The sequence below is a fragment of the Eptatretus burgeri genome, chromosome 5, assembly GCF_056783735.1.
Source record: "Eptatretus burgeri isolate ZD-2024b chromosome 5, Ebu_testis_v1, whole genome shotgun sequence".
Classification (NCBI taxonomy): domain Eukaryota; kingdom Metazoa; phylum Chordata; class Myxini; order Myxiniformes; family Myxinidae; genus Eptatretus; species Eptatretus burgeri.
The window spans coordinates 16,714,961-16,740,085 of record NC_140965.1 but is presented as its reverse complement, the minus strand read 5'-3'; the positions used below and the strand labels follow the sequence as shown (position 1 = coordinate 16,740,085).

Genomic DNA, 25,125 nt, shown 5'->3' with positions numbered 1-25,125 from the left:
CGCAGTTAGCATGCTTCTCGGTGCTTCGGAACTGAATATCATAATCGTAAGCACCCAGAAACAGACACCACCGCTGTATTCGCGCGGCTGCTACCACCGGCACCCCGCGTTCGGGTCTCAGGATGAATTGAAGCGGTTTGTGATCCGTCTGCAAAGTGAAATGCCGCCCCAGCAGGTATTGATGAAACCTCCGCACACCCCAGACGAGGCTGAGAGCCTCACGCTCAATCTGGGCATATCCGCGCTCTGCTGTGGACAGGGTCCGGGATGCAAAACAAACAGGCCGCTCGGAACCATCGTCCATCCTGTGGGAGAGCACTGCCCCGATGCCATATGCAGAGCTGTCGCATGCCAATAGGAGCGGACGCGCAGGCTCGTAGTGCACGAGGACCGTATCCTCTGTGAGCAGCCGCTTGACGCGGTCGAACGACGCCTGGTGTGCAGGCCCCCAAGCCCAGCGCTCGTCCTTCCTGAGCAACTGCGTCAACGGCGCAAGTTGTGAGCTGAGCCCGCGCACGAACCTTTGGTAATACTGGGCCATACCAATGAACGAGCGCAGCTGCGTCTTGTCGCGAGGCGGTGGCATGTGCTGAATCGCCTCCACCTTCCGAGGACCTTTCAACAGCCCCTCCGGCGTGATGATGTGCCCGAGGTATTCCAAGCGCTGCTTGAAGAACGCGCACTTGCCCCTGTTCAAGCGCAGGCCGCACGCTTCTAGCTTTGTCAGCACTTGGGCAATGTTCGCAAGATGCTCGTCCGCCGTTTTCCCCGCAATGAGCACATCGTCCAGGTAGGTCTGAGCGGGCAGGCCAATGCAAACCTGATCCATGGCTTTCTGCCACAAAGCTGGGGCCGAAGCAATCCCAAAACAGAGTCGGGTATACCGATAGAGCACTTGACACGTGTTGATTGTCAAAAGCTCGCTACTCCCGGGATCCATCGGCAGGTGAAAATATGCATCACGCAGGTCTAGCTTCGTGAAGTATTGACTCCCCGCCAATCGCGCATATATTTCATCGATTGACGGCAGTGGATATTGCTCCACGCTGAGCCCCGGGTTAACCGTGGATTTGAAGTCCCCGCACAATCGGACGTCTCCATTCTGTTTCAGCACCGTGACCACCGGGGTGGCCCAATCCGAGCACGACACCCGTTCGATCACTCCACAGGCCTCCAGCCTATCCAGTTCACCCTTGACCTTGTCCCGCAGGGCATACGGCACCGGACGCGGTTTACAAAACCGAGGAACCACCCCCTCCTTCAAGAAGAGTTTTGCCTCCATGCCCTTGAGTTTCCCAAGGTCGTCGCTAAACAACCCTTGATGTCTTTGAAGAATCTCCTCCAACTGATCCTCCCACTGTCTCGGCACGGGTTGCACAAGGTGAACCGCGGCCCAGTCTAGCCTGATGCGGGCCATCCAATCTCGGCCGAGGAGAGACGGTGCCCTCCCCCGCACGACGTACACCCGAAGCGTGGCGACCTGGCCTTGGTACCGCACAGACACGTCTGCCATCCCGACTGGCGTTATCTTCTCGCGGGTGTACGTGAACAGCGTGAGGTTTGACCTGATAAGCTTCAAGCCGTTGAGTCTACGCGCGGTCTGTTCGCTGATGAGCGAACTTCACCCTTCACCTTCACAGCTTCACCCTTCAGCCGTAAAACCGCTGAAACCATCTTCGCATCTCGTAAACCAGCAATAAAACGATCTCTGAGCCGAGCTGGCCGCTCTCCCGCCGTGAACTTGCAGGTCACGGAAGAATGCTTAATCGGCGCCACGAAATAAGCGACGCGCTCCTCTGCTCCTTTCGAGAGGCGATCGAACTGGAATCGAGCGAGCTGTAATGACTTCTCCGGCGCCATGTGTGCCTTCATCTTCTGCACAATGTCCTGAAACGACAGCTCGTCATCCCGGGGCCTGTTCGGTGCCACTAAATCACCCAGTAGCCGATAATGCTCCACCGAAAGCGAAGCGAGCAAGATCGACTTCTGTTTGCTCTCGTCGACCACATCGTTCACGTGGAAATAGCATTCCAATTGCTCCGAAAACAATTCGAAGTCGTCTCCGTCGAAAACGGGCACAAGTCCGTATTCAACCATCCTCGTCAGCCAACTAGAGTGTATGAGGTGCAGTGGGACGCAAGAAGCACGCGCGCCAGCATCAACTCCGCTTTATTGCGCGACCAGAAGTACACTCCTGCCACCCCTAGCGGGCGAGGCATGATATACGAAACCTAATCACGTGACACAGCACTATATATATATATATATATATATATATATATATATATATATATATATATATATATATATATATATATATATATATATATATATATATATATATATATATATATATATATATATATATATATATATACGTATATATATATATATATATATATATATATATATATATATATATATATATATATATATATATATATATATATATATATATATATATATATATATATATATATATATATATATATATATATATATATATATATATATATATATATACGTATATACATATATATATATATATATATATATATATATATATATATATATATACGTATATACATATATATATATATATATATATATATATATATATATATATATATATATATATACGTATATATATATATATATATATATATATATATATATATATATATATATATATATATATATATATATATATATATATATATATATATTTACTGTTCAACTTTCAACATTCTCAAATTTAAACATAAAAGTTATCAGACTTCAAAAGTTGCTTCATTCCATTCTGTGTGTAAAAAATATATATATATATATATATATATATATATATATATATATATATATATATATATATATATATATATATATATGAGCCTGGTGTTGGCTTAGTAGTTAGGGTGGTGGCTTGGGATCCTCGGGGTCCTGAGATTTTGGGATCCTCGGGGTCGAGCCCCGCTGGCCACTGAATTAAAGTCAGGGGGGTTGACTCAGCCTGTCATCCTTCCGAGGTCGGCGAAATGAGTACCAGTGTACTGGTAATTATCCCTGTTAAGTCATGTGGAAGGAGGTGGGTTGGTTCGTTCAGTTTCGTTGTGCAGATGACCAATCTAAACGAAATTCACCCTGTACATTAATGAGAACACACCATTGAAATTCCTACTTGTTTCCATATGCACAAGTTGACACACCGACAGTTATTACCATTTGAAATTACCGCCGTGAAGTGGGCGTGGCATGCTTGTAATCGCGGAGGAAACGACCAGGAAACAACAAATCAAGATGGCGGCGCCCATGGTTGTCTGGTGATTTTGAGTGATTTTTGGTCTTTCAACAACCAAATATGCGTTGTTTCACACTTGGGCGGGGAGGAAGATGAGAAAGTGACGCAATTCACGGATAAGGGCTGGATTAAGGTATGTGAGTGTGCGAAGGCTTGGTGTGATGCCACAGATAGTGAAACTATCAACAAATGCCGTTTGCTGGCTGATCAAATGATGAAACTGCTGACAATGACTGATCCCCCTGCGGATGCCGGCTGTCACTGGTTCTGATATGCATCGTTTTGTAACAAGGATCATATAAAACGTACTGAAGCCAGGAAAAGGAAATCAGAAGCCAGCACTACTGCAGTTTCTGCTAGAGCCAGTGAGGTGGTGGGCGGACTAGAAGAAGAGGGGCACTCATACCACAAAATACGTAGAAAATCCCTCAGAACCTCTGTAGAAAGGGTGGCTGGCAAATCAGCTGGTGTACTGCCAAGAATTTGTGTGATATGCCAGAAAAAAGACAAATTCATCCGTGTCAAAGGAAAATCTCAACGTGATCAGTTGTCCCTGGCAGAAACACAGGATGGAGGAAAGCTGAGGGAAAGTGCCAAGCAGAGGAGAGATGAACGTGATGTGAGAATAATGACAACTATAAAGGATAAAGAGTGTGTGGCGCTGGCAGTTTATTATCACCATAAATGTTATTATGAGTATGTGAATGACACATACCACAGACAGAGTGAAAGTAAACTCCAAACTCAGAAAGTGAACTATGACTCAACATTTGACATTTTCTGTGATAAAGTCATCCAGGTAAGACTCATTGATGGAAAGCAATCTATACATATGAAGAAGTTGTGTTAGATGTTCAATGACTGAATCAGAGTATGCGAAGGTCAGGATAAGGCCAACTACCAGGCAAGAAGACTGAAGAAAAGACTGCAGGAACGGTACCCAGACATGATTTTCTATTGTCCACCAAAAATGTCTGAGAGCGAAGTGATGTACATGAAGGACATGGATATTGGTTCCATTGCTCAGTAGCTCCACAACAGAAACAGTACACTACAGAGGTTGAAGCCAGCCAAGGTCCACAGCAGGGTGACTCAGACCTCAATTTACATGTTCTATACTTGGGAGCACTCATGGTGAGGGATGACCTGAACAAACACCAAAGTGTGGACATTACATGGCCCTACTTGGAAATGGTGGAGCTTGCACGAGAGCTTATATGGGCAACTCGTACTTCAAACTGGCCGAAACACCTTGCGATCACGGGAGCGTCAATGCCCTGGTACTTTGCGTACGATCACCTAAACTATGCAAGGTACTTACCCATTTACTGGCTGGAAATGGCCGGGCAAGAGCACTCCCACCCAGACACCTGTCAAGCGTTCATGGACGGCAAATGGACTGCCCAACAGCATACTCGTTATGGATTTAGTAGTGTTGCGTGTGATCAGATCATAGAGCAGACTTTAAATAGGGACAACAAGACCAGTGGAGGCATCATTGGTTACACTCAGAAAAGCACAGCTGTGAAGAAGTGGATCCTGTCCCAACCAGAACGTGCGGAAATCGCAAGGAAATGTGAGTCCATGGCGGGTATCCACGACGAGCCCCGAACGAGAAAGGATTTGGATGTGTCGAGCTCGAAGAAGAACGAAGCAGTGGTGGTACAAGTGATGGACACAGTACTTCAAATGATTAAACCTTTCTCCGGCGCTCACCTTGAACTCGTCAATATTAGTTCAGGTGTCATCGCACCGCCAGCCACTTCCGCGGACTTGATGAACGCGTATGTCAAGGGAGAGAATGCTGTCGTGCAATTCATGCGTGATCGGCTTCTCTCGGGTGAGGTCCCATTCTTCAGTCCGATTTCGAAGGCCAAATTGGCAACTTTCTTGAAGGCACGAGGAAAGTCTGCGACTCCCCACCAGCAGACGCCGAAGGTTGTAATTGCGATTGAACGTCGTCTTTTCACACAACTGCTGTTGATTGACGAGTAAAGCAATGTAACACTCCACAATCTGCTCGCATACCCACTGGCGAACATATCTTTCCCGCTGGCATCCGGTGATGGTTCAATTGCTAAGACGGACAAAGCCAAACTCCGCAACCATATACTGAAACTGTGGGCCGATTGCCGTGTGGACGCTCGGCCTATCCAAGGTGCAACGATTGTGGATGGAATGGCCATTATTCAGGCGATAAAGGCTGGTTCACTGCATAACACTTTCAGCAAACTGGAAGAGATGGTGCTGAACATCGTAGTGGCCAAAGCACGACATAACCAATCTTCGAGACTGGACGTGGTGTTTGATACTTACCCAAGTATCAGCATCAAGTGCCTGGAGCACGCCAGACGAGCGGGCAGGGCGGGCAATCTTCAGGTACGAACTATTTACAGACGTGATCAAGCCCTTCCAAAACAGTGGGCCAATTATCTCCTGAGCGGAGCCAACAAGGAGGCGTTGATAGAGTTCATCGTCGAATCGTGGACGAGAAACATCTCTCCATCAAAACTGGGTGACATGCTGTTGTACGCCAGTCATGCCGGCAAATGTGAGAAAATCAAGGTGTCGAATGGTGTCATGACTGTGTCGTCAGTACCTGAACTTGAATGTGACCATGAGGAAGCTGACACGAAGCTCCTGCTACATGCCGCTCAGGAGGGACAGAATGAAGAGTCGGTGCGCATAGAGAGTTTCGACACCGATGTGTTTGTGTTGGCATTGGCTCACTCGAAGTCGATTCGGGTGCTAAATTTCCATCTGGTCACATGAAGTTCCAAGGACATTATCGTCGTTGATATTAGGAAGCTGAGTAATGCCCTGGAAAGTTCTGTCTGCGATGCATTGATAGGTTTGCACAATTTCACGGGGAGTGATACCACCAGTGCATTCCACGGTGAGGGCAAAACAAGGCCATTCGACTTGATGATGCAGGGTCCCCATCTCATCACCTGTTTCGGGAGCATTCGTCGAGAATTCACGCTAGATCAGAATATCATTCACGACCTGGAACAATTCGTCTGCGCCATTTACAATCAGCCGACCATGAAGAGTGTGGATGAGGCTCGCTACAAGCTATTCTGCAGCCAGTCGCTGGGGGAACAGAAGTTGCCACCTCCAAGCGAAGCTCTGATGCTGCATTGCAAAAGAGTGAACTATCAGTCTGCGATCCACCACCGCGCGACTGAGAGGTTTATAGAAGCCCCTTCTCCTACATTTCACGGATGGGTGGAACGCAACGGAGCACTGACTATTCACTGGCTGAACAAACCACCAGCGCCGAAGGAACTGTTAGAGGCGACGAAATGTAATTGCAAGAAGACGAAATGCGAGACCAACCAGTGTTCTTGCCGGTCAAAAGGACTGTCCTGCACAGAGTGCTGTGGGTGTCAAAACTGCGCCAACGATGAACAGACCCGTGCAGAAATGGAACTTATGGATGATGAAAGCAGAACTGATGATGATTCCGACGACGAACTGTGAATGCGGGTGTCACACTGCTTTTGCACTGTGGTAATCGACTACACAGTAGTATTCAGATTGGTTAGCATGTAATAGTGGACTTGAGTTTTGTAATAACAGCGGTTCAGCAACCGCTTCAGAGCAAGAAATACTGGAGTTCTAAGACGGTAATCTTCTTGTGGCGGTTCTAATTTTCATCAGGCTGAGTCGCGCAGTGTCTTTGTCTTTGATTTAATCCGTAATAGCCAATGTAACTGTCTTTAATAGTTGATGTAACTACCTTTAATAGCCAGTGTGGCTGCCTTTTAAGCAAAAAGTTGCCTTGGTCAACTCGAAGGCCTGTCTGGCCGGTCCAGACGTTTTCGACCGGTAAAAATATGTTACTGCTTTGGTTTACGACCTTTAATTATAAACATCTTTAATAACAGTGAATAGGGCTCTGTATAAACATATTGTATCATTTTAAGACCTCACAAGAGTTTTCTTTGACGTACATATCAGTCTCTTGTTGATTCTTCATTTCTGTGTCAAAATCGTGCTTTAATGTTCGGTGTATCTTTAATTGCCAAAAATGACAAAATGTGTCACATCCTCGACGTGGAAACAAGTGGATTTGGACTCAGCGTCTAAAATTCTTTAAGTATGCCAAATTTCATCCAGATTGGTGATCTGCACAACGAAAATCATTTTCTGAAGGTAAGAGCGAGTACCTCCACATGGTCTATGTGTGTCGAAGGCGACTAAAGGGTTGGCGTCAGGAAGGGCATCCGGCTGTAAAAACATTCCCCCAAGCAAGGGTACCATGATTGGAGCTCGCAAAAAGCTGACCCCTGCTCAGGGATAAAGGCTTTCAAATGGTGTGATGATGATGGTGTGTGTGTGTGTGTGTGTGTGTGTGTGTGTGTGTGTGTGTGTGTGTGTGTGTGTGTGTGTGTGTGTGTGTGTGTGTGTGTGTGTGTGTGTGTGTGTCGATGTACTTTGACGTAAATTACAAGTTCTGAATACAATGGACAAACATGAATGACATGGTATGGGATTTGAACCTGGGTTGTTTGCATCACTGCTTCAGATTTGAACACTAACAAGCCAACCCACATGAATTGATGGATGCATATTTGTGCAATTATCCTAATCCCCAATAATGTTACGGTTTCGCTTTGCAACCTCAATTTCGGACACCCAATAGAAGCTCGTTTGCCAAAAACCTCTTCCAAATAAATTGACTTGATCTTCAGCATGCAATTACTTTAGCAATTGCTTGCATGTAAGACCCGTCGCTTCGCTGATGGGTATTGATCTTCTCATGTTAACTACAATGCATCATTAATTTAACTGAGGAGTGCATAAGTAATCATAATTTGTGGAATTTATCTTTTCCACATTTCTGCACACGATGATTTTCTTCCTGTAATTCTAAAACTTGAGATATTTTGTTGCTTGTACGTTGACGTATTTCTGGATGTAAGCTGATGGTTTGTGATTTTGTCAGTTGTTCCTGTACCCAAATATTGTGTGTGTTTGCAGTGCATTTTATGACAGGTTACAGGTAAGCAGCCCTCAATGGAGAATGCACAGAACGCACTTCAGCCATTTTCAATCAAGAGCATCGTGATAGTGCAGTGAGCTGTGGTGAATTAATGCATCGTGTTGAGTGCACCACAGTATACAGGAGTGTGTGACTGTGGAGTGCTTTACAGGGATTTTGAGAATAATTGCAACGAAAGGGCTAATAGTTTCTCTCAGTACCTTGGTGTTTTGGGGATTACCAGGGATACGTTCTGTTCACAAGCGGCTTGCTTAACGCTCGCCAAGCAACTTGCTTGATTCGGTGCTCAAGCAATCACTCCAACAGAACAGGGGTGCTCGGCACCGCTTAACAGCATGGCGGTCTCCAATCTAAACAGTGGGACTCGAACAAATGCTGTCTGGGCCGTCGTTTTCAGATTTTACTTGATGTCTTGTCACAACGTCCCCAAACAAATTGATCATGTTGGCAGCGGCTTCAGCGGAAGAGGAAAATAAAGAGTTTGAATGGGGAGGCCCCCGTTCACAGTCAACAAACAACAAACGTGCAAACCCCCGCCCCACCCCCACCCCCCCAACCGAAGCCTGTCTTTGGATGTTCCACTGTGCATTTTGGGGAGCGGGGGGGGGGGGGTAGAGAGGTTTTGCATCCATATAGATTAAAAAAGTTGGGATGAAAAGTAGAAGTAACAATAAAATAAAAACAATGTCACCCTTAGGGTGACCCGTATCTTGCCAAAAGGTGACCACGTATGACTTCTTTAAGGTCACACTGAGGTGAACAGAGCTGCTATCCACCAGGAACGACTCCATGAGGAATATCTGCCTACGAGAGATTCCGATGAGAATCGTTCTACAGAGTAACCATGAAAAATATGCGTTTGCCTCATAATGTCACCAAATGACGTCATAATGTCTTAAGCTTAACATATCTAGAAAGCACTCATCGAGGTGTTCAATTTGAGGTGCTACACGATATGGTTCCTAAAACTTGAAAATTTGACCTTGGGGTCAAATATGTTTGACCTCAGGCGCTAACCATGAAGGTCAAGGCCAATCGCCACCAAAAATTAATCAGCTGAGCGTCAGACCATGAACTATATTCCCATGAAGTTTGAAGACGATCCGATCAAAATTACTCAAAAAATAAGGGTTTCGTCGACTCCCCTGATTTGCGACAGTGACCTTGACCTTTGACCTTGACCTTCAAAATTTTGTGCACTGAAAGGGACCTCTATAGGCCTCTGATATGCGAAGTTACAAAAATTTCCAATGATAACTGTGCTCTGCAGAATTTTTTATACGTGATTACAGACAAAAAAAAAACAACAAAAAAAACAAACATAAGCTGACTAACATATCTTGCAAAAACTTCGTTTTGGCAAGATAAATATGAAATGCATGTTTCGGTACCATCCTCTGTGACAGCAAAATTTAAGAAATAGCCAACAGTTTTTAATTTGACTGTGGCGGCCATTTTTGCTGACATTTTTACCTGCGGTTTGTGGCAGGTATTCAAGAGCTCTGGTGGTTGCAGTCGTTGCGGTTTTTGTTGGGAGTCTATTTTTGAATGTGCACCCATTGGTCAGACAGCTGCCGGATTCCACCCAGATTTGTTGCTCGACTTCACCCACCATGGCACCCAGACAAAATATGTCCGCCATCTTGGTTTGCTGGTGGGCCGAAGACATCGGGCATGTAGACCTCTGCTGATTATTATTTTTCTCTTTTTTTTGTACACATGGTCTAGGCTCGTGGAAGAGCTACGACTAGTACACTGAACGGATCAGGGCAAAAGGAACATTTGAGAGAGGGTGGAACACGAACAACAAAGTTGAAGGCCAAGATGGAGGCAGACTTGGACAAACAATGGGTGTGGTCAGTAATGGGGGGGAGGGTAGGAGAGGATGCATGGGGTGGACAAGATGGGCACTGAAGCAAACTCAGAAGAAACTTGGAACGAGGAGGGATTGGGGGAGAGGGGATAACGAGGATAGAAAAGATCATGGTTTTGAATGGGTGATGATCTGAGATGGTGATAACAGTTGTCTTGAAGACCTCTTCAACAATGATATTGAAGAGGATGTGGAAGTTTTTTTCCACAGGCAGGAAAAAATAGGAACAAATGAATCGAGATGACCAATAGAGATGTTCCATTCACAAGTAGTTCACTTACCGCATGCAGAGCGCCTTCCCTTCCACCTTGATAGCTTGATCCGCTTGCTATCGGGACACACCCCTGGGATGTTCCGGGATTACCTGTGCATTCGGAGAAATGTTGAAATTACCTGGGCATTCTGGGGTTACGTAGGCATGAGTTTTAACTTTTTCCAGTTGATGTTAACTTGGGATGTTGTTTTTCCCCTTTAATTGGCAGCACCTTTGAGCCCATTCTACTATTCCCATTTCTGATTTAACAAAGGACCACAAAGTGTGCACCATACTTGCATAAGGTGGCAGGGCATTCCACCCCCCCTCCTTTCTCAAGATACATCGGTGGGCAAGCTGGGTATTTGATCGACACTGTGATCGTGATATGGTAAGTCGAAGTAAAAGTGAAGCCAAGTTTGGAGGCTTCATACTTGAAAGTGAAAACGCCAACGAACAATTCACCAAGGGGAAGGTCCCATGACCTGAGTTACCCTGTTTGTTTCTTAATACATTTTTACACAGAAATGCAAGTTTTACTCACAAGGGTTGTGAACTCATTTTGACTTGAACTTCCATCGTACAAATTCAATGTGGAGGGGTTTGTGTGTTTGCAACAAGCATAGACATTTTCACACGTTCCAGAGTGGAGCATGTGATTTGATCGAATATACACCTTTGTGTTGGAGCAGTACTTGAAACGATAAACAGGTGGATTCATTTTCACTTCAACTTTTGTGTAAGTCTCATTGTGGGGTTTCATTTGTCTCTCTGCACATTGAGTCGTCGTTGCCTTGTAGTACATCGTGGGGTTCAAGACATTTTTGCTTGTCCTCAGCCGACACCAATCGGCAACCATGCTTGCGCTGCCGGGACCACCCGATGCCGGTTCTCACCGACCGTGGGTGAGACGCTCGCCAAGCTGAACCATATATTGTGGACTAATCGGTGGAGCTGGCGTTTCTACTAATGGTCCACTATATCCAATGCATGTTTGGTCGTCTCGCTTCCGTGAAAGAGAAAAAAAGAGACATAAAGCCAAGCTTTTACGTGGCTATAATTGTTGAAACGTTTCCCTGCTGTCAGGCTTTCAATGCAGCCTTTATCAACACTGCTTCCAGAATCTGCTTCATTCAAAGAGAGCCTTTGTGTTCTCTTTGTATGTGTAGGGGCTTGGAAGCAGTGGTGACCCAAACCACTTTGTGCTCTGATTTATAATGGTGTTCAGTGTAACTGAGAATTTTACATTTGTCATGTATAAAATACGTTTGGCTTCCGATTACTTTTCAAAGTTAAAATTTTGGTCAGTATCTTTGTGTTTGCATGTGTCCGAGATGGAGATAATTGGAATTTGATGGTGTAGTAAAGGGAATTGGACATGTAGAAAAGGCTCGGTGTGTGCCTGCTAAATGTAAAGCCCTCTTGTTGGTGCACGATAAGGTGCTGGCTTTGTGATGCCAGGTTTTGCTCAGTAATCACACTCCTGTCTGCTTCCGTCAAACCTTGCCAATGTGCAGCTCGATTGCCAATCACAAGCTTCACTTTTAGAACCTTTTTGTAGAAGGGTTGAAGAGATTGGAGCATCCCCATGGATATTTCCTTGGCAAAACGGTGCTTTGATGGTTCAGTGCTGGGACGATAAACGTGGAGCCGGAAAGACTTGTATCTCGGCGCAAGCCCTGTCAAGATATTAAATAATGCAGCATGACTCTGTCTTAGTTAATGGCTCTTTTTTCACGTTTATATTGTAAGCAATGGCAGTATTTGGCTGATAATTGCATCAGTATCTACATTATGATCAATCGCCTTTTGAGCAAACTGATTACTGATTACTTTTTGGATAGTAATATGTGGAAGTGTGAGGGTGAAGTAGTGTCGTCACACCTACGACAACAGAGCCCGTTTTGCCACATGTGGGTTCAATTATTTATCTCTTCACCTTTGCAAACGTTCACCCAAATTTATTGACCAAATTAATTGGTTTTAAAACAAAAGCTTTCTCCAAACATTCGAGCAGGGTACTCGGTGGAGCGCATCATATCGCCTAGCGCTTATTCTGAACAAAAAATACCATCGTTAACTGAACATGCTGCTATTATAGCTCATGTCAGACTGTCTGACTTCTGAGCCGTGGCTGGGTTGGACGGGCGAGTGCTTCAGCATGGGCCGGACCATAACGGGCTGCGTTTGATACCCGCCGAGGGTTTTGGCGCTCTCTCGTGCATTCTCACTGTTTTTAGGTACTATTTAAATTTATTTACAGTAATTAAAATCATGTGAGACTGCACTGGGAAATGTGAGCAGGAAGACTGTCTGGATCCACCCGAGGTTATCATAGCCTATTCTGACCTTCCCATTCACACCCAGTGCCGCAACTGAGTGTTGTTTATTCATTTCATCGTCATTTGTCGAGTGTTGTTTTCTTTCTTGACATATAACTGAGATTGATGTGAACAGCATATCAACTGCTGGAACATTCGCAATACATTATATAAACTTGATTTATTTAAAAATGCATAATGTGATAGAAATGGTAATAGTGCAAACAAGATGATACCTTGTGTATTAATGTCATGTAAATTAGAAGTAAACAATGCAATGTTATCAATTAAAGGCATCAACATTCAGATCAGCAACTGGATTGTCTTCTTGAGCGGAGGCAAGTAATTTGCTCGGTGGACGACAGTATTCGGAAAATCACTGTGTGGTGCGCTCCTCAAGATTCACTATTCTCAGATCGGACAACAATGATGATTCGAACGGGAATTTCTTGATAATGGTCTTCACAAATTTAACATATGAGGGCCAGTCAATAAGTGACCTTAAAATGGCGATTATAAATTCGAGGATGCAATGTGTCGTTGTAGATGACATATGTTATATCTATGGGTAAGAGTCATGTTTTGCCTGTTTTAGATCTGGCAACATTAAGCGTATGATGTCGGTCGAGCAGTTCCAAGATGGCGGTTTCCTTGGAGGTGCACAGCAGGGAGGAGCAACGTTCTGTCATCTGTTTATTGGGAAGTGAGGGAGTGAATTCCAGTGAAATCCATCGTAGAATGAAGATGCAATATGGTGACTATTGGTTATCGCTGCAGCAGGTGTATGACTGGGACAGGAAGCTTAAAAGTAGAGTGTCCAGTGTGGCAGACGCTGCTCACTCGGGCCGGCTGCACACAGCTGACACACCAGAAATGATTGCAGGAGTTGAGCGCGTGCTAAGGAAAACCGTCGCTTTACGCTGGATGAAGTGGTCCCCGAATTGACCTTGGCCATGGTTCAGCACACCATATCATACACAACGTGCTGGGGTTCCGCAAAATGTCTGCAAGGTTGGTGCTTCGACAACTCACACCCAAACTGAAAGAACAGCAAGTGAATGCATCTGAAACAGAAGGCGACGCGTTCTTGCAGTGCGTTGTGACTGGGGATGAAAGCTGGGTCCACTACTTTGAGCCAGAAACGAAGAGGGCAAGCAAAGAGTGGTGCCATTCAACTTCACCGAAGGCCAAAAAATTCCGAACATAGCCGTCTGCTGGAAAAGTGATGCTGACGCTCTTCTGGAATAGCCAAGGCCCACTTGTAGAGCATTACATGCCCAGAGGGACCACAGTCACCAATGCATCATACTGCGACCTCCTTAAAAATCATCTGAAGCCAGCAATCAGATCAAAATGTCATGGACTGCTCACTACCGCTGTTTTGCTGCAGCACGACAATGCCTGGCTCCATACTGCTCACACTACAGCTGCAACAATCGAGGACATGCATTTTGAGTGTCTTCCTCATCCACCCGACTCGCCAGACCTTGCCCCTTCGGATTACCACATCTGTGGGACACCTTAAGAGGCGCTTGGTGGAACCACTTTCTGATCCAGCGAAGAGGTCCAAAAAGTGGTGCACGAATGCCCACACAAGCAGCCAAAATATTTTTTTTCCAGAGGAATCCAAGCCTTTGTGAAGTGCTGGAAAAATGCATTCAATGTAATGGAGATTATGTTGAAAAATAACAGTCGTTGCACACGTACATGCAATGAACAATTTGTGAAACATATTGTTACGTTTGAGGGTGGGGTATGCATTCAAAGGGTAATTAGGATGTTTAATTAGGTGTGCCATGCTGTTCGAGTTTACCAGGATCTCGATGTAATAAGTAGCAATTCAGTGGTGATAAGTTGTCTAGTAAATGTTCATTTCTTCAAGCGGGAAATGATAATTGTCACGTAATTAGATAGGGACACGGGATAGGGTAAGTGTGTCTGCGTAAACCCCTTTTAGTAGTCCCTGGAGGCTTGCCGTGACGACACAGGACAGGGCTGCGGATGGCTCCGCCCCGTGATCACGATTGGCGGAAGGCGACGGCGGTGGGCCAATAAAAACGGCTCGATTGGAAGTGACGAGGACGGGAGGATAAAAAGGTTCTGTTCGGGGTCGAAAAGGAAGAGGAAGAAGATCGGGACAAAAAGATCGTGTTTTTTTGGTGTGGAGGCTGTTGCGCGGGAAGCGTACTTGTTGTTGTGCTGATTCGATCGTGTTCTTCATCGCGTCTTGGAGCCTTGCTGAGCCTCGTGCCTCACCTTGGTTGGCTCTGGGGTTCTGCTGACTCGAGGTACGGGGTCGAACGGCGGGCGGACCTGCCTCCCTCTCCTGCTCGCAATTTGGCGCCAGAACTGGTTCCCTGGCGGCTGTAAGCGGACTTGGGCCAAGACCAGGAGGTCGACAGCACCATGGTTTCTCCTGCCCCCCTGACAAGAGCAAGGCCAGCTCGTCCAACACCGATCCAGGGACAGTTGCGTCCACACCACGGTCCAGCCTGACCACCAGAAGTAGCTAGGTTGTGTGTGTGTGTGTGTGTGTGTGTGTGTGTGTGTGTGTGTGTGTGTGTGTGTGTGTGTGTGTGTGTGTGTGTGTGTGTGTGTGTGTGTGTGTACTTGGCGCCTTAGAGGGTTTGAGAATTGTATATTCATTGGAATTGTCTGTGTTTTTCCCCACGCCCGATCCCACACCATCCCGTCGAATCGCCCCGGATCCCTTTTCTTGCCGAGTCTTGTTATTTCTGGTTAATAATAAAAACAAATAAACATCATCAACTCAGTGAAAAGTGACTTGTGCCACCTTCCTCGTCCCGTTTGCGGTAGAGCTATTAGAACCGCCATGTTTGGGTTATAAAAAAATAAACCGCCTCCATCGTTTCGGCTCATTCTACGTTGGCGGGACTGTTCAAGTCCCGTGGACGTCACAATATTTTAAGATTACTTATTCACTGGCTCTCATATAATTTTTTCGTATAGCATCTTCATTCCCTTCTGATGAAACTCCCAAAATCCAGAATCACTGCTCACCTCTACTCATTCATTCCTCTTTTCTGCCTGTTCATGGAACCAATTTCCACATTGTCTTCAATTCTATTCTTCCCTCTTTCATGGAGAAAGGGGTACTTTTATGGTGAAATTCCTTCCCATGTGGTTTGTCTATGCTATATCTTCCAGATCGACAGTTCCCAATCTGGGGGGAATTCCTCCCCAGGGTGGAATATGGTTAAGCGTAAGGGGGGGTGGGGGGGAGGAGGTTTGGAATGACACACCATACAATATTTCTGGAATTCTGGCTAGTTTTCCATTTGAAAGTTAGTATGGACGTAAGCATGTTAAATCTGGCTGATCTCAGCAGTCCTGCTGGCATTGATAAGTTTAATATAGTTGCATGTGACATGACTCAGACTATACCTTGCTCTGCAGTCATATCGGCACACCCACTGATGACTCAGTTTTTTGAGACATTGGCATGCCTAGTACAAAGCATTTCATAATCTGGCTGGTGTCCCAGTGCAGAAAAACACCTAACTGTCAAAAATTATGGCATCAAAAAGCAGAAGTATTGCAAGACTTACCTGAAATTTTGTTTTTTGAGCATCACCGTCTGAGGAGAAAAAAAGCCGCAATGTGTGATGAGCAACCGCATGATGGGGGGGGGGTGTGGAGGGGGGGCAACAGCGTGCACCCGAACAAGGTCCATGCTTATTTGGAGAATGTCCATTCTACTCGCATGCAGAAGGATGTCAGCTATTTTCAGTGCCTCAAACTTTTCGTGAAAGCTTTACTCCTGGACTCTTCAGGTCACATTCATCAGCAGAATGAGGCTGCTATGATGGCTGCGTTTGAAGTCAGTTGATTGATCGCCCGAGGGCAGAAGTCCCATACCATCGGAGAAAACCTTATTGTGCCTTCTACTGAAATTGTGGCAAGGCGAATGTTTTGCTAGGAGCAGGCCGCTAAGATAAAGCTCGTATCATTGACGAACACCAATGTGTAGCGGCAAATTTCTGATATCAGCGAGGATCTGAAACAGTTGGTTGTGGAGGAAATCAAGGTGAGTCCCATATTTGTGATTCATCTCGACGATTCGACAGATGTATCATCCCTATTGCAGCTCATTTGCTTTGTGTGCGTTGTATCAAGAATCGGGAATTGAAAATGAAATTTCTGTTTTGCAAGACACTCTATACAACCATCAAGTCCGTGGGAGAAGCTCGCTTGCTGTATGAAGGATGGAGCCTGGCAATGATGAGGAAAATGAAAGGTGTATTGGTGAAAACGAGGAGAAAAAGACGTATAATGTCATAGCCGCAGTAGTTTTAGTAATTTTGCTGTACAGAGTTAAAGGGTGAGCCCATATTTATTTACAACTAAAATGGCCGCCAGTCTACCAGTCGGCCATCTTTGATGAGATCGAAAAAATAAAGTGAGGAGCACGTGTCTGCCATCATGTACTGTGGTTGTGCCAAGTTTGAACAAAATTAGACCATGCATGTTTAGCAAATGGTTGTTGGGGACATGTTTAAGTTACAAAATGGCCACCAGTCATCCATCTTGAATCTGATCTCGAAAAAAAATGATGGGCCTATGGAAGCCATCATTCATCATGTGTGTCGAGTTTGAACAACAACGTCCACCAGTCGGCCATCTTTGATCGCATCACGAAACAAAATGATGTGCTTATGTATACCGTCATGTGTTGTCTTTGTGCTAAGTACAAATAAAATCAGTCCATAAATTTCTGAGATGCGTTTGCGGACGTATGCACGAACACGAAAAGCCACAAGCGAAAAGCCACAAGCCTCTGTTTCGGACTGAGTCCAATGGGGCCTAATAAAAAGGCAGTCAGGCCGGAGTATTTTGGTAATGATTGCTGTTTGCATCGGCAGGCACTATCATTGAAATGAATGCTTGCGGAACTCTCTGAAGTGTTGAATTTGGTAATAGTGGCTATTCACTTCATAAAATCAAATGCAACAAATTATCAACTCTTCAACCGTCTGTGTCAGGCAAAAGCCGTGGCCTATGAAAGACTTGTTCTACACATCCATCCGTTGAATGTCACGTGGCACTGCCACACATGGTGTTTTCGAACTTCATAATGAGGTAGCCCACGTTTTTGGAATCGGTCATGGCCTGGCGGAATTTTTCCGAGATACTTATTCTCTCACCAAGCTGGCATGTTTCATTGATATCTTCACAGCACTGACTCATCGCAATAAGTCTCGTCAGGGGTGGGAGACAAACGTATTTGAAGTTTGCGAGAACATCAAAGGATTTGCCGGAAAAAAAAAAACTCAACTTTGACTTTGCCAAGGAGAACTCGGACACTTTCAGATTCTGTATTATTTCCTCAAATGTAGTCATATGGACTGCTCCTTCAAGGATATCATCGAATACCTTCACATCCGAGGTGACAATACCACTTTGTACTTTGACGAAGACATGCAGGCATTCAATAAAATTGGTGGATTATGTTCCCGATTGCAGCTTCCTCGATATACCTCATCTCTGACGACAATTTTGAAACCAAGGATGAGTCCATACATTTGCGGGTTGATTCATTGTTGGATATGGAGTTAAAAGATGTTCCCCTCTCTATTCTGGATCCGTCGCCAGGAAGAAAAAATCCTCTGTTGTCGAAAACAGCCATTTCTAAGCTTATTGCATTTTGCAACATCATGGGAATGCGAGGGGGCTGTGTTGAACCAGATTGAGAAAATAAAAACCAAGCACCGAAACAAACTAAGCGTGGAGCCTGATGCGCGTGTAGCTCTCAGCGTTACTAAGCCTCGGATCGATGTATTGGTAAACACAAAGTGGCATCGGCCTTCTCACTGACGTTTGGTTCTTTGTTTCCAAATCGAACTTGTATATATCTGTAAGGCATAAATTCGATGCATGTTCGAAGAAGGATATTGTGCACGGAATATAGGCAAGAGAGGATATCCACTTATTAATTACTCTCGTTTGTCTTTGGTATCGTAATGTAAATTATATCACTGAAAGTTCTTTCTCTGTATCTAAGAATGAAACAAAAGTTCTAATACCTTGGTCATTCACCAATCCACGTGTCACTGTTTGCTTGCCATGCTAAGAGCAAATGGGGGGAGGGGAGTGGGGAGAAGATGGACGAGCTGAAATCCTGAATTGGGGATCCGACTGAAAAAGGTTTCGAACCAGAGCTCTCGATGCTGTGCGTCAAGTGTGAAAGCACTATATGTCATTTTTACTTTTTGCTCTGACTCAGCCAAGAGGGTAATCAAACCACTGACCTCTCAGACTCAGAACAGGCACTCGAACCACATTGTCACTTAGTCTGGTCTGAACTTGATTTGCTTGAAGTCTGCCACCGACTTTGTTTTTTTGTGGCTCGTATTTCTCTTACAGAAATGGGCATGCTGGTACCGAATTAAGTCTTTTTTTTTTCAATGGCCGATCATGCATGCATTATGTGTGGTTCTGGTACAAAGCCATCTGGGAGAAAGCAGATGTGCTGACTGCTGACCAATGGAAGACCTTTCAATAAACTAGATGTATAAGGTCGGATTTCAGTACCTTGGAGCAGAAGCAGATGCTTCTATATTTGTGAACATCAAAATAAGTCTGTCGATTTCCTAAAAATGACTTTGTTATTCCCTTGCACCACAAGTAAGACCAGAGATACCTTATCCCACATAATCTTGAGAAAAAGGACATGGGGCTTTGTTGGAAACAGTTTACTGAAGGAAGAATAAGAATCTAAATTCCTCCACCCTAAGATCACGAGTGGCAAATTTGATTGGTTGAGACATACAATTTTACCAAAGTATAGTCCTGCTAAACTCAAGGACATATTCGCTGTTTGTGAACTTTGAATAGCAGGCACGATGGCAAACAAATGAAGCCAATCGGTAAAACGGAACAGTCCAGAGCTGATATTACACTGAGATGCGTTTTTCATCACCTTTTAGGTTTATCCATGCATTTGTGCAATTACAAACATTCTCCCAACTCTTCTCAAAGAAACTGACAATTTTTGAGTTATCTTTGAGAATAGATGCACGAAACAGATTTTTTTTAATTTTATTTTGGCTGAAGTTAGCTCTGCCGTTGCATTGCTGTGCGCCGCAATTCTGTCTGAATCTTGCTGTTCCTCCACACTCAGAATGTGTGGAAAATTTGATTGGTCGAGCCGGCGTAAAAAAATTTCCCAAGTATTACTAAACTGATGGTATTTGGAAGTGCAAACAAGGCGATTTGTGTTCTAGTGTTCAAATATACAATTCAATTGAAAGAAAATTTCAGGTTTTAAAAGCTGTAGAAAAAGACAAAACAAACCACCGAATGGAAAGTTTACCGACGTTGATGCAGCGTCTTTGACACCACCATATTTAACACCTTAAATTAGTTATTCGTTGCTGTTGTTTGTGGCCTTTATGACATCGCTAAAAACAGTAAGTTTTCATGATTACCCTCGCCGAAGGAGAAGGTATTGCACTTGGGTCCGTTTGTTTGTCTGTCTGTCTGTGTGTCTGTTTTTGTTTGTCTGTCTGCAATGAAATGTAGTGTTTTTCTCGGCAACCGCTTGTCGGATTGAGATGAAATTTTCACCATTGGTGCGACTACTCATGGAGAATGTTTTAATGATTATGATGCCATAGGTCACATGGTGTGGCAGCCATGTTGGAAAAACAGGAAAACTTTGGACCTCTGCATCTCTGAAACCACACCAAGGAAAAAAAATGAAACTTAGCACATGGCAAGTACTCCTCATGAGGAATGAGTGTGATTTTTTTATGACATCATAGGTGCCTTCGTTATGACGTCATTGCATATGTAGAACGCTACCTCCGATCAGTATGAACATTTTTGAGAGTCATCTCGGGATAAAATGATCCACAGAAAAAAAAAAATTGATGACGTCTTCGGTCGCGTGATTCGACAGTAATGTTGTTAAAAAAAAAATAAAACCTTCAAAAATCTTCTTCTCTGAAATGGCTGAACAGATCGAGGTGAAACTTTGCACAAATGACCGCCTTTACACACATGAACCATCCTTGTCACACATCACATCACATCACATCAAGTTCACCAAGCTTAGGTCTGTGTGATAGTAATTGATACTGCTAGTGTCGTAGCATCATACACGCCTGGTGTTGGCTTGGCGGTTAGGGTGGCTGGCTTGGGATCTTAGGGTCCTGAGTTTGAGCCCTTGTCACCATTGAAATAACACCAGGTGGGGTTGATTCAGCCTGTCATTCTTCCGAGATCAGTGAAATGAGTACTGACGTACTCGTAATCCGGGCACAGCCATGCCCTTAACCAATGATGCTACCTGCAGCCTTGTGCTGCATAACGAGGAGGAGGAGCATCATACCCATCATAACAGCACCCTTGTCACACATTGGCTGTATGACCCCAATTATGATAGCGCGTTTTTGTGTCGTATTTTTATTTGATTTATGAAACACGAGTGTGATAAATGTATGCACCGATCAACATTGTCGAGCCACTTTTAGGTGTTTATGCCTCCTCTGCACAACAATCCTAAGATTTTTATAATTGGCATATTTGGCGCAGCGTTGGTGTGGGACTGTGGGTGTTGACTGACTTGAGTAGGTGTCGGTGTGGTGCACTGTTAAATTAAACAACGTTTAAAAACTTTGAAAGCACCAAATGCCCACTGAGATCTGTTAATACGAATAAAGTCTTTTAACATGAATGAGTTGATTACATGTATTGCAAACTCATTTCTTTTTCTCTTTTTTTTCTTTAAACATCACGTGATAGGTAACCGAGTGCTAAATCGTTCTCGGCTAATGTAAACTCCCAGACCAGTAGCTCCAAGCTCATTCCACCTTGGGAGATGTACGAGACTTTGCCCTGTTCCTCTACTTGATGGTACTGTACTCGTATTTCTGCACTTTTCGTTTTGCACCGATCCAGTGTGCTTGCTCTCCACTTTCTAAGAACGCTGTTCCACATCCCAACTGTACTCTGAGTTTATTTGTATCTGCTCTTTTCATCTTCTTGATCCTCTCGCTATTTGCATTGTTACCCCCACCCCTCCTCCTCCCTCCAAGCATTTTTTTGTTCATTTGGTAATGATAAACATTTTCGGTTTTGGTCTCTAAACGTTCAGAACAAAGTACAGCAAACTGTGGAATCGTTGCGGTCTCTCTCATCCGAAACTTTTTTTCCCCCTTTTTTGGATACAAGGTCAAGGCTCGTGGAAGAGCTGGAACACTGAAAGGAATTAGGATGGAATAGAAAGAAATGGGACAGCAGAAGGATAAGGGGGAAACACCAACAGCAGGTTTGAGGGACAAAATGAAGGGAGACAGGCAAACAAGTGATACAGGTAAGGACTAGAACGGCACTCGGTAGAACGCACACCTCCGCCAGGCTGGACAGTTTAAATTTGTATCCCACTGATGGCACAGATTTAGATCCGGACCTGAACCAAAATCTAATTGTCTTGTTACTGTCATCCACCAACTTTTGTAATGACCTGTCCACACTATTTTGAAATACTAGTGCGTGCCCGTACGTGAAAAAAAAAACTTTCAAACCGCGTGCCAGAAACAACAACCACACAGGCCGTTCCTTCGCTGTCGCATGCCCGTACATGCGTGGCCGTACGTGCAAAAAATAAATAAAACTTTCAAACAACCACACAGGCGTTCCTTCGCTCTCGTGAACGACGACTGGATTGGGGCATTGTGTTTATCTATAAATGCGCATAAGAAATCGAGAAATTATTAGAATACAGTAAGTCATCACTATCTGGAAGTCCGTACGTTGTAACCCGTAATGGGGAATGCGGCTGAGGATCTCTTCCCCAACGGCCACACCTACGCAGCAACGTGTCCTGTCATTGGTTTGGTAAATAAATGGCCATAACTTGGGAACCACTTGTCCGATTAATATCAAACCTTGAAAATGCACATACTCAGGTCCCCAGCAATATACCTGGCAAGTTTCAATTAGATCGGACCAGTGGTTGTCGAGACATAGCGGACACACACACACACACACACACACACACACACACACACACACACACACACACACACACACTGCTAGAATTATAGATAGATGCTATATATCATTTTTGGTCCTCGCCAATGATGCAGAATCAATTAAAAAAGTATCGGATCCTGATCCAGATCTTCGCCAAAATCTAATCTCTTCAACATTGTCACATTATAATCAACCTGTCCACCAAGTTTTGTCTGCATCTGTCCACAACTTTTTGAGATATCCCACCCACAAACAGACATGTGTGAAAACATAATCTCCGTCTACCTTTGTGATGGTGGTAATAAGGGGTTGGGGATGGACGAGATGGATACAGGAGAAAACTCTCGGGAAGGAAAATCTGGAAATTTGGAAAGAGTGGGGCTGGGGAGAGGAGTTCACGGGGGTAGAAAGGATTAGAGTTTTTGATTGAGGATGATCTTACATTGTGGGGAATAGCCGTCTTGAAGACCTGGAGGGAAGAATGAGATTGAAGAGAATGTGGAAGTTGGTTCCACGGACAGGGCAAAAAAAAAGAGGAAAAAATGAGTGGAGGTGAGCAGTGATTCTTGATTTTGGGAGTTTCACCAGAATGGAGGGTGCTGATGGACCACATGTGCCCTGCAGAAACCTGAGCGGTGGGAGGGAGGTAACAAAGTATGGGAAGAGCAGAGTGTGCAAGACTAGAAAGGATGTGAAAGAAGACAGAGACTACTGACCTGTTTGCGATGTGAAAGAGATAGGCCAAGGACTCGGCTTCCTTGTCGGCGATTCCAATGATTTTTGAAGGCCTTGGTGTTCACGTCGTCAAAATGAGTGAGGCAGGGGTAGGGGTGCCAGGCTTGAGGGGAGTGCATAACTACATCAAGTTGTGAATAGGAGTTCAGATGTTCCAAGGAAGGACTTTGTATGACAGAGAATGCCCAGTCATTGATTTGCCTTGATACAGTCAGGCCAACTTAGATACAGTGCCTTCGGAAAGTATTCACACCCCTCGACGTTTGTCACATTTTGTTGTGTTACACCCTGAATTTAAAATGGATAAAATTCAAAATTTTTGTCACTGATCAACACAAAATACCCCATAATAACAAAGTGAAAACATGTTTTCAGAAATTTTAATTTCCTTTGATCATCAGGTGCATCCAATTTCCTTTGATCATCCTTGAGATGTCTCTACAACCTGATTGCAGTCCACCTGTGTCCAATTCAATTGATTGAACATGATTTAAAAAGAAACACACCTTTCCATATGAGGTCCCACAGTTTACAGTGCATGTCAGAGCAGAAATTATACCATGTGTTCCAAGGAACTGTCCGTAAAACTCAGAGATATAGATCTGTGGAAGGATATGAAACAATTTCTTGAGTGTTGAAAGTTCCTCAGAGCACAGTGAGCTCCATCATTAGGAAATGGAACGAATATGGAACTACCTAATTGGGCAACTGGGCAAGAAGGACCTTGGTCAGGGAGGTGACTAAGAACCCAATGACCACTCTGACAGAACTGCTGAGTCCATTGGCTGAAATGGAAGAACCTGCCAGAAGGACAGCACGACTGGAGTTTGCAAAAAGGCAAGTGAAAGACTCTGAGAGCATAAGGCAAAAGATTCTGTGGTCTTATGAGATGAAAATCGAACTCTTTGGCCTGAATGCAAAGCGCTATTTCTGGTGGAGACCGAGCACAACTCATCACCCATCTAACACCGTCCCTACTGTGGAGCATTGGGGTGGCAGCATCATGCTGTGGTGTGCTTTCCAGCAGCAGGGACTGGGACACTTGTAAGGATAGAGGGAACAATGAATGGAACCAAATATGGGCAAATCCTTCAGGAGAACCTGTTTCAGAGTGCAAAAACACCTTAGACTGCAGTGAAGATTTACGTTCCAACAGGACAATGACCCCAAGCATACAGCCAAAGCAACACTGGAATGGCTTCAGAATAAGAACATGAAAGTCCTTGAGTGGCCCTGCCAAAGCCCAAACTTGAATCCCATTGAGAATCTGTGGAAAGACTTGAAGATTGCTGTTCACCGACACTCCCCATCCAACCTGACAGAACTTGAGCAAATCTGCAAGGAAGAATGGGAGAAAATCCACAAATTCAGATGTGCAAAGCTGATACAGACATACCCAAGAAGGCTCGAAGCTGTAATCGCTGCCAATCGTACTGCAGCATAGCAAACCAATTGTTCGACTTTTCATAAAAGCACCAAAATTGGTACATATGTTGACTAATGTAATCTGAACAATTCTGGATATGGAGCCACTCGAGATTTTGCCTTGGTCAGCTTTGCCTTGGTCATTTTACAAAATGGCCACCATTCTACTTTTACAACATGGGATATCTGTCATTGTTGTTCTCTGTAGATTTCTCA

The 25,125-nt window shown here is 44.5% G+C and overlaps 1 protein-coding gene across 3 annotated transcripts in view; it reads left to right on the top strand.

Moving 5' to 3' along the window:
• Positions 1-25,125, top strand: part of LOC147025930 (N-acetyl-beta-glucosaminyl-glycoprotein 4-beta-N-acetylgalactosaminyltransferase 1-like) — a 133,525-nt gene that overhangs the window by 19,729 nt on the left and 88,671 nt on the right. The gene's annotated exons all lie outside the window — the stretch shown is intronic.